This window comes from Hyalella azteca, unplaced genomic scaffold, assembly GCF_000764305.2.
Source record: "Hyalella azteca isolate HAZT.00-mixed unplaced genomic scaffold, Hazt_2.0.2 contig6845, whole genome shotgun sequence".
Taxonomy (NCBI): domain Eukaryota; kingdom Metazoa; phylum Arthropoda; class Malacostraca; order Amphipoda; family Hyalellidae; genus Hyalella; species Hyalella azteca.
In genome coordinates this window covers 56,379-66,990 of record NW_025936987.1, presented here as the reverse complement: position 1 = coordinate 66,990, position 10,612 = coordinate 56,379, and the positions used below count along the sequence as shown (strand labels likewise).

The window sequence follows — 10,612 nt, the reverse complement described above, 5'->3', positions numbered from 1 at the left end:
TATGTGTACCAAGTTTCATCGAGCTACGTTCAGTATTTCGCGAGATATTCCACGCTCACTGAATTTGGAATCACGGCCGCGAGACCGGCCGTGAGAGAGGCCGCGTTTTTGTCCGAGACGTACTTTTTGACCACCGAATGTTTTGAGGCCCATACCACCATACCAGCTGTTGTATTATTTTTTTCACTATCAAATATCTCTTCTCAGCGATACAAAATGATAACCCCAAAAAAATACTGAAAAAATTTTCAACGCGGTCGTTTGATAATATATTCCAAGAAATAGTATCAAAATACTAATAGAAGTTAAAAATTTGACATATTATTAGGACATTCGTCAACATATATTCGGCGATATATATTATTATTCGTCGAGTTTATTATTATATATTGCCTGCGGTGAAATTATTTGACCTTAAGTTACTTAAAACATTGCCCAATGTTTCGTAATGCTCACAGTAAGCAAACACAGCGTTCAATTAAATTTTTGGAAATACCGCATATGATGTTTTAGACGATAATGCCGTATTGCGTTTTCGGAGGGTGGCCAGCTAATGACATGAGAGAAAAAGGCCAATTTGGCTCACAAAAAAAGGCAAAAAAGGCCACATTTGAAATTAATAAGTGAATTTTTAGAATTATGGTAGTTCTATTAATTTGCAGTGCATGCATTTACTCTCAAGGCCAGACAGCAAAAAGTACACCAATTTTACCAAGTGTACGCGCTGAATTACCGCCAATCCTACATAAGCCGCCAGGCGCAAGCCTGCAGCGAATTGCGCGTTACTCGCACTGAATCGACACTTTTGCGGACCCGCCTGCGAACTCGCCTGCGGACTCAGCTCAACCGAAGGACTCATAACTCCTACAATACTGAACGGATTTGCTTGAATTTTGGATTATAAGTAGTTATTATCGATATGCTGCGGCAGGAATTATTGCAGATTTTTACATAAATTAGTTTTTAATTAAAAGTAATAAACGTATTTTTTAATCAACCGAAGGACACATATAACATCTACAATACTGAACTGATTTACTTGAATTTTGAAATATAACTAGTTATAATTGATACGCTGCGGCAGGAATTATTTCAGATTTTTAGATTAATTAGTTTTCAATTAAAACTAATAAACATATTTTTTAATCAACCGAAGGACTCATAACTCCTACAATACTGAACGGATTTGCTTGAATTTTGGAATATAAGTAGTTATTATCGATACGCTGCGGCAGGAATTATTACAGATTTTTACATAAATCAGTTTTCAATTAAAATTAATAAACGTGTTATTTAATCAAACGAAGGACTCATAACTCCTACAATACTGAACTGATTTCATTGAATTTTGAAATATAACTAGTTATAATCGATACGCTGCGGCAGGAATTATTTCAGATTTTACATAAATTAATTTTTATTAAAACTAATAAACATATTTTTTGATCGACCGAAACACTCATAACTCCTTCAATACGTAACGGATCTGCTTGCAATTTGGAACATAAGTATTTGCTGTAAATTCGCTAGTTTATGAATATTCAAAATTAATAAATATCCAAAATTTTGGATTAAGATGCGAAAACTTGAACATTGACGAAATAGTTTCGAAGAAGCGCACGGTGTTCACTCATTGGGAAACCGACGTTATATAATGTTAGTCATGTGTGTTTGCCTAGTCTCGAGTTGCGATAGCTCCTCAAAAGTTGTTTATATTGTTAAATGGGCCTTGCATGACCGATAATTTCCAAACAAACCAAATACCATCTAATTCTCCGGATGCCGTTAGAAGAATTGTAGGATTATCTCATAGAAATTAGTTTCCTACTGTCTGATCAACCAACTGGGCATTGTTCCATATATTTTTACATATCCAAGTCTTGAATTTAAAATACTCAATGCTGTTTATTGCCATTAATGCCATCTTGCCATTTCAATGACATGAAAATAAAGGCCGCGAATACACAATATTACAGTAAAAAATGTAATATACATTATTTCACACGCGATATCTCATTTTTACCAAACCAAAGCCTAACACTCATTTTTTTAGGTTTAATACACTATTAATTAAAAGTTTGAATCCCTTTCTTCACTCATCAAGTTTGTTCGCCGTAAAATAATAGCATTTCATTCATATTTCTACTACCTACTTATTATCTCATCTACACGATCTGTATAAACACTCACATAATCGTCCATATTTAAGCGGACTTTTACAAAAAGATTTGTATCGCTATTTTTACAGTAAACTGTAAAATGGGTCGGGCTGTACGTTCATCATCAAATTTCCAAAATTTAAGTCTTGTGTGCTTTTCGCTTTAATCATGAATCTGCCCGACACACGTTTTTTTGGGGTGAACCATAATTTATTTTCTACTTTTAAGTCCACAAGAAAAACGTGTTTTTTTAAAGTTTTTTTAAGTATTTTATTTTATAGCCATTCATTTTTTGCTATGTCCTTAATGTGTCAGAATATACCGCGTTTACCCTAACTTACATAAAGGTATTCTTTTGAAAACAAAAAATTAAAAATTGAAGATTGAAATTGCAAAAAAAAATAATAATAATTTTTTCTGAAAATTTTTACTCATGAGTATTGTTATGTAAATTTGGAATAATGTTACCTAGCTTTTGTATATTATTCTTTATTTTTGTCACAAAAGAGAGAAGAGATTATTCTTTTCTTGGTTCATTTTGTAGCTGAAAAAGCACATCTAAACTCTAAAGCAGCTAGCCCTAACTGCATGTCTGTGTGTGCTCTAGTAAGTTTTTGTGTAAAGCAATTTCACAAATATATAAAATGAATATTTTTTAACAATATGTAGGTACAGGGTGCGGCGCGGGAACTTACTTATTTGAATTGCGCGCCACGTGGCGGCCATTAGTCCTAGGAAGGTGGCGCCATGCGCAATATGGTGCGCGNTGGGGTAACTTAGACCGGGTGGTAAAATCAATTATTTTTTTTGGTAAAATAACTCCAAATAACTCCAGGTTTTGGTGCATTGTAGTAGAACTCTTCTAGTTACATATGCAAATGACAAACTTGAGGAAAGTGTCATAGTTTGCAAATGGGGGCACCGCCCCATAATGTGGAAATGTGACTACCAAATGGCAGCCCTGACAGGGTAATATTGACTGGCTTGGAAATTAAGCTAAAATTACCATATATAAGACTCTGATGAGTCTGAAACATAAAGAAAAAACATAGATAGGTTGTCAAACATGAAATATGTTATATATGGTAATTTTATATTAACTTCCAAGCCAGTCTATGTTACCCCGTTAGGGCTGACATTAGGTGACATTTAGGACATTCCTAAAATTTGTCATTTGCACATGTAACTAGAAGAGTTCTACTACAATGCATCAAAACATGGAGTTATTTAACCAAAAAATACAAAAATTGGAGGGGGTACTCTGACAGGCTTTAAATAATAGCTTTTTTTCGTGGGTCACATTTTTAATTTTTTAACCTATTAGATATGCATACTTTTTAAATCTTTCTATTGTGTTATGTAGCCTAAGTATTAGGCCTTTAATGCCCATTGACAAAATTTTTCTATGTCAAATAGTTTTTGAGTTTTGGGGGTTTTTGTTAAAAAAACGAAATGTGGTCTAAGTTACCCCGCCGGTCTAAGTTACCCCATTTTACGGTACCTCGTTTACCCTACAAACAAGACGCGTTTAACAAGGCTACTACCATGGATGTACATGCAATAGTTTTAGAGTAATGCAGTTTTAAACTTCTATAAAATGAATATTTTATATATACCATCAAACAGAGTAATGAGGGACAGTTTTGAGTATTTTTTAAAATAACTTTTTACGATGAAACATTTCATATACAAAATTGAGCTCATTTTGAAATTCTTTGCAAGGGCTATGGAATGGCATTTCCAAAAAAAATCCATATACTATTGGTTAGGTGCACAAAATTGGTGGACACAAAATAAGTGTCCCAAATTACTCATGGGAGTGGGGTAATTCAGGACACTTGAAATAAAATTCAATTTTAAAACGTTTGAAGCATGCAAAGTGTACTCATCCAATACTAACAGTACTCTGAAGTCATCCTCTTCCCTTTTAGATGATGTAGATGTAGAATAAATGACATTCTGTGATTTTTACTTGTTTTTGCTTTATTTATATATTACCATATCCACACATTATCATATTATTGATAATTGATGTGACATTAACATAGCCATGGACATGCCATTGAGCATTTACAACAACCTTGCCCACTGCATGCTTTATATCAGCAGCCATGTAGCATTTCTTCTGTATTTGTAAGCTTACAGCATGGCTTGTAATTTCACACCATTTTAATTGGGTCAAGTGAATTTACTATAACAAAAAATATAACTCAGTACTCACTGCATTTTCCTGTCGACAAAAACGTGTAGTCACGGACGGATGGACCGACATGACAAGCACAATAGTGCCTTTTTTTCCATAAATTAGAAAATTTGCTGAAAATATCATGAAAACATACATGAAAGAGAAATAAATTTTTTTGTGACAACCATCAAATTTTTTGGAGAAGTAAATTGTAGTTTAGGTTAATTATTTTTCATTTTATGCTGCCCGGTGCACAATTCTATCTATGACATTCTATGCATTTATTTGTGATGACTGAAATGCATTAATTTTTTGTTGAGTGAAATTTTTTTTCCTGAGGAAGGTAAATGTAATCAAAACAGTAAAAATCATGTCAGCTTACTAATAAAACTTTGAAGTTTTTTTTATAGTGCTTGGACAACAAGATGAAAGCTTACCTCAGCCTATTCTATTCTAAATGAAATTCACTGAAAAAAAGTACTTTACTATAATGTATGTTAATTATAGAGACTGGATTTTATTTTAAAGAATATGTAAAACTTGGTTTGAATTATGTTTTATTTGGCTGCATCATTGTGTGCTTCAGTATTAGGCCTTTAATGCCCATTGACAAAATTTTTCTATGTCAAATAGTTTTTGAGTTGTGGGGGTTTTTGCTAAAAAAACGAAAAGTGGTCCAAGTTACCCCGCCGGTCTAAGTTACCCCATTTTACGGTACTTTTATTATCTGATTATTCGAATTATTAACAAAGGGCAGGAATTACCTATGTGTGGATCTTATGTTGGAAGTTAGTTAATTAGGAGTATTTGCATCAACTTTGCATTTGCTCAATATTATGTGGGAGTTTGTAACTTGAATGATTGAATAATTTTGGCTGTTATTTTTATTCCTCTTCTATTGATTTAGTCATGGACCATCTATATTGCTGTATAATGGTGGCCTTACTTAATGGTCTAAGCAACATTTATGAGCCACCCAAAAAATCTTGATCTTATCAATTATTATTAATTACTTATTATTAATTGATTATTTGATGTAATTTCATTATGAGTAAAATTAGGGTGTTGCTGGGACTGACACTTAACCTTAGACTTCCTTAGTAATGCTTAATATTTGAAAATTGATTTTTTCTGCTCTTTATTTTCAGACTAACTTTGAAAACCGCATGTACTCTTTGAGAATAGAATGTGGCGAGATGTATCCAGACGAGCCTCCCTCCATCTTCTTCGTCAACAGGATCAATTTGCAGGGTGTCAACCAACAGACTGGAGCTGTGAGTTTGCTTTTGGACTCTTATTTAATCCATCTGTATGATCATTAGGTACATCTGACCTCTATTACTTTTGTTGTCAGGTTGCTATCCATGTTCACCTCACATAACAGTAAATAACAAATATCCCAATGCTTCCAGCCCAATATCTACTACCTGTATTTAAATATTTGTAGAATTATTTCCTTTTAATTTCCTAATTGAGCCATGTCACATTTTTCAGTGTATCTTCTGAATATATTAGTATCATTGCAATTATATTTGTGGTTAGTCAAATTTTCTTTATAGCTGAGATGTATTTCACATACAAAATAATTGCATTTTTTTTTGTTTTGAAAGACAATGTCATCAACATTTTTGTTATTTAGTGCCAAAGAATAATTTCAAGCATATTTTGTAGGTCGACCCTCGTCACATAGGCGCTCTGAGCCAGTGGCAGCGTGTGTACACCATCAAGACAGTTCTCCAGGAGCTAAGACGGCAAATGACGCAGAAGGAGAACATGAGACTTGCTCAGCCCCCTGAGGGTACCTCCTACTAGCGTTCCCAAAACAGACAGTCTCCCTCCACGTCCCATTTGCGATTCAATGACCCCTCAAATGTTCCTTTAAGTGCTTCTGCTCTTCGACAAAACCGTAGACACTTGCAGCGCTGCCCTAACGTCTCAGACTCGCAGGAGTCTCAGCTGGAGTCTATTGGCAGTTCTGGTGGCAGTCCTGCGCACGGCAACCGCTTGGGTGCCCAGCAAGGGTCGCGAGAGAGCGCGGTGCTCAGCCGCGACGAGGATGGCAATTTACTAGACGTCGCACCCTCTCGCTCTTCTCGGTGCTTCAACTTGCCTGGCATGTGCTGCTTTGCGGGATCATCCGTGCATCCCATTGACTAGCTGCTTAGTCCTCTTACCTAACCAAATTAGATCGTTGTCGAGGATTGAAACATCTCAATGTTAAGTGACCAGCATTATTTAGACTGTGGGTTAGATGATTCTGAAATTTAAGGTATAATTCTCAGGGCAATGAATGACAGCATCGGGTATCATGTACCATTTTCTAGAAAATAATGCATAAATATAGGCTATTATAGGTAGAAAAATGCTTCATATTACTTAGGATGATAGTAATGACCCTGTCCAAGACTGTCTGTTGAAGTTTTCCCGTTCTCTCCAGTAACTGGTGTATGGTTGAAGCTGTGGCCGGGAGCTATACGTCATTAACTATTCTCTCGTTCATGTATGTTATGCATTTTGCAAGTCAAGGGCGCCACGCTACTGTTTTCTTACAGCAGCAACACTAAAGTTACTTGTAAATGAAACAACTCGTTCAATTTTTATTCTATGATTTAACTCATTCGGTGGATAGATTTCATTTTGCATGCGTAATTCTTCATATGAATCGGAGGGCATATATGATGTTTGAGTTCATATTAACATTTTGATCATCACGATTTGAGGCTGTGGTCAACATAATATTGTGACAAATTCTACCTTTTGTGCGTTCAGAACATGATAATAGATTAAAACATTTAATTTCAAGTTGATTTTAACCCATTTTCTAATCTGTAGACCATAGTTACATAGTCATGTGTAAAATGAAAATCAGCTAACTTTGCTCCACTTAATCTTAATCCCCACAAATGCCTGTACTAGTGAAATTTTCCTAAGAGCTCCTATCTCCTCCAGTTTTTCAACTTGTTAAGTGTTCTTCAAACTGGTGGTTGTTACCTAACACTTGATATAAGTTTTCTCGTGAGTCAATCTTATACGTTTGCTTCCCGCATTCCCCCTAAACACTGCACCTTATTTGTGATCATCATCTCACACTCTTCTATATAACTGAATGTAGTCGCGGATTATCTTATATGATGTCATTAGTGTTGTTTTCATCATATGATTCACTCGGTGTGCCGAGCGGCATATAGGGTATGCCTACTTGTGCTTTAATTGTCATTCTTTACAATGGTTTATTAATTTTGGTTCAATTTCTTGAGTGTGATATTTCTGTAGTCACGTAAATATTTCTCTTCACAATCTATCCGTCGCCGTGATGAATTTTTGTTTTTACCATCTATTAATGACCAAATTCATGGATGGTTTTCTCAAAAATATTCCCTCCGTCATTCTCCTTCCTAGATTGATATCAAGTGAATTTCTGCTTCTGCTCTGTGATTGGATACCAACCAAACAAAACATGAACATTTTCAACACTTTGCACGACATTAAATTCTTTTAATACCAGAAAATTGTGAGGCTCAAATCAATGTCATTCGTCACGCAATTCTTTATTTACAAATTATATAAAGTTTTTTTTTTTACTGACATCTCCAAAAATTTCACTGACAAAAATTTTTGGCTGAGAAGAATGAATTAATGCAACCCGGTGTATGTATTATTATTTGTTTGATGTCTCAATGCGCGCGGTTTTTTTTCCTCTTGATGTGTTATTTTTTTTCTTCTTCATCTTGTATCTAAAAGCAAACTTTTATATTTTCTGCAGTTCGGCTTGAAGGATTTGGAGGCATCCCCTGCATGTTGCTCTCAACTTTTTCCTCTTAAGCGTCCGGCTAGCTGCCCTTGACGTCTATAGTAGCGTCTTACAATCGTCAGCTGCTGGGTGAAAATTTCCTTGGCTTCTGGTTACTTCAAATGCTAAGGCATGATTTCATTGCATTGAAGACATTTTGTCTTCGAGCTTGAGTTCAACTATGCGCCGCTTGCGGGGGTCTCCTGAAAAAGGGAGACCGGGGAACCCCAACAACATCAAAACTTTGCCGCTTGTAGAAAAGTTGCTCTAAAGCACATCGAAAGCTCTTGTCGGAAACACGTGTTTCTGTATTGGGTCTGCTACAATATGTTTAGCTTGTATTTTGAACTTTGAAGATAACTGGGGTTTGTTTATACGATCTTTCACTCGCTGATCGTTTCTAAATCCAGCCATTACTTATTATTCATCCGTATTTCTATCGTGCATTTGTAGATCACAATCTGGGAATATTCAGTCGATTTTTCGGAATGTTTGAGTGTCTTGCGTTGTCTTTTTTTCTTTTTGGTTTAATAAAGCGTCAACGGAACGTTAGACCTAAATCCTTTGCATGAATTTTAATTTCAACATCTGCATTATGCTCAGTCCGAGTTTAATTTGTAATTCTCATATTAAACTGAGTTACAAATTATACAAATTTCTTGGCTTCTATAATATCCTGCTCACCACAATTATTTTTCAGTTACTCATAAGAACAGTGAGTCAAGCCAATATATATTAGTGATCAGATTTTATTTGAATTCTTATTTTGTGGGGCAGTTAAAATTTCCGCTGGTGTTTGCGCGTTGCGGGCTTCGAAACAAGACTCGTTCTTCAGTGCACTTGTACTGTTCTCTCAAATAGTTCACAAAATAACCCTCGTCTTGTCATTACTCACCTTCATGACTTTTTCTGGTGTCCTTCCAGAGCCTGATTTTCCTCTCAACAGGTATACTTCGTAATGGTCATCTGATCATTAAACTTTCTCAGTAAGACTTCCCTCTGTGTTCCGGATTTTTGTGTCGCTTTATTGCCTCGTATACTTGCTATTAAATTATGCCGTGAATCGATCGGCTATCAATATTTAAAGCTAAATTTACCAAAACTTGATTCGGTCTCAAGGCATATTGTCGTCTGATTTATTTTGATAGCAGCATCAACAATCAAGTTAACCCTTGTTGATTGCATTGGTACAATTTTACCTCAACTCAATACGATACGAACGTAAACTTGTGCAGTATGAAATGCTTGAATTACGAGCCCGTACAAAAGTTGCAGCATCGATGATTAGATGATAGCTTCTTGTCACCAAAAAGCATCTCGTGGTTAGTATTGCTTGTTTTTTTTTCCTTCAACGTTGATTTAGTGCATGGCTCAAGACACGTATGAGTTAGCTACAGATCGTTAACCGAGTCAACGTCTGTCATGGAGGTGATTAACTATACGTTGCAGAGCCTTTTTACATGGCAGACCATGGAAACTCTATGCTGTCCTGCCCTGTTTAGTTCGGTCGGTCATGATACCCTTCATATTCGTCGTCATCGACTGTGTGGACGAGCGGATGTGTTCACGATTGAAGTTCAAGGGTTAGTAGCCTTTGACTTGTCAGTTCCCGGCTTAGTTTTAGAGCATTGTTAACGTGGAACCTCGCACTAACTTTGTCAGCTCTCATAACTTCTAGGCAATATTTCAAATGAATATATGAAGACGAGCAGAAATGTCGTTTTAATTCCCTATTCTGTGATGGTACTTGCCATTACAGAGAAATACGTTCCATTCAAGTTAGCACAGTTTCCATTCAAGCTCTGCTTACCAAACCCCGGGGTGGTGAGATCAGTCTGGTCTATGACCTGATTTTATTCACCTAAGAGATATTCTGCCATCTCTGGGTCCCCTGCAGCTTCTCTTTCTAATTTTTTTCGGTCTTGTGAAAATTTATCCCAACGGTATTAACGAGACGTTGATCGACTAAGACTTCCCTCTTCTAATACATTTATTTATCTAACACGACTACTTTTTTCGTAAGAACTTTGCCTTGCTCTTACTTGACATTCAGCTCATCGTTGAGCCTTGCATATTTTATATTTACATCGGTAGAGTTCATCGTCACCGCATAGACTTCACGGACCAACATCGAATTTTTCCAGTGTGCCAGTTATTCATCTGATGATTTATCGCACGGGAAATGTGCTGGAAGATGGTACCGTATGCTGACGCTTTTCCATTGTCACCAGTTTATGCTAGCCGCACTAAAAGTAACACTTAAAAATTTCTGTAACTTGACATCGGCACACTCTTCATCCAGATTGCCTGAGAATTATCGGTTTTTCTACGAGTCTTCGTTTCCCGTGATCCTAAGGGCATAGATTTTTATATGGCATGCACGCGCGTACTTCATTTCTTCATCGTATTCATCGATGCACTGAGACTTGGCGAAGAGAATGATATGCCTAACCTTGGCTGAGGGCGACAGATTACAAA

At 36.0% G+C, this 10,612-nt stretch overlaps 1 long non-coding RNA gene across 1 annotated transcript; it reads left to right on the top strand.

Moving 5' to 3' along the window:
* The first annotated feature begins 5,497 nt into the window (after positions 1-5,497).
* LOC108677769 lies at positions 5,498-9,849 on the top strand. Its single transcript, XR_001931281.1, has 2 exons — positions 5,498-5,618; positions 6,016-9,849. It is a non-coding gene; the product is annotated as an uncharacterized LOC108677769 (long non-coding RNA).
* The last annotated feature ends 763 nt before the right edge of the window (positions 9,850-10,612 follow it).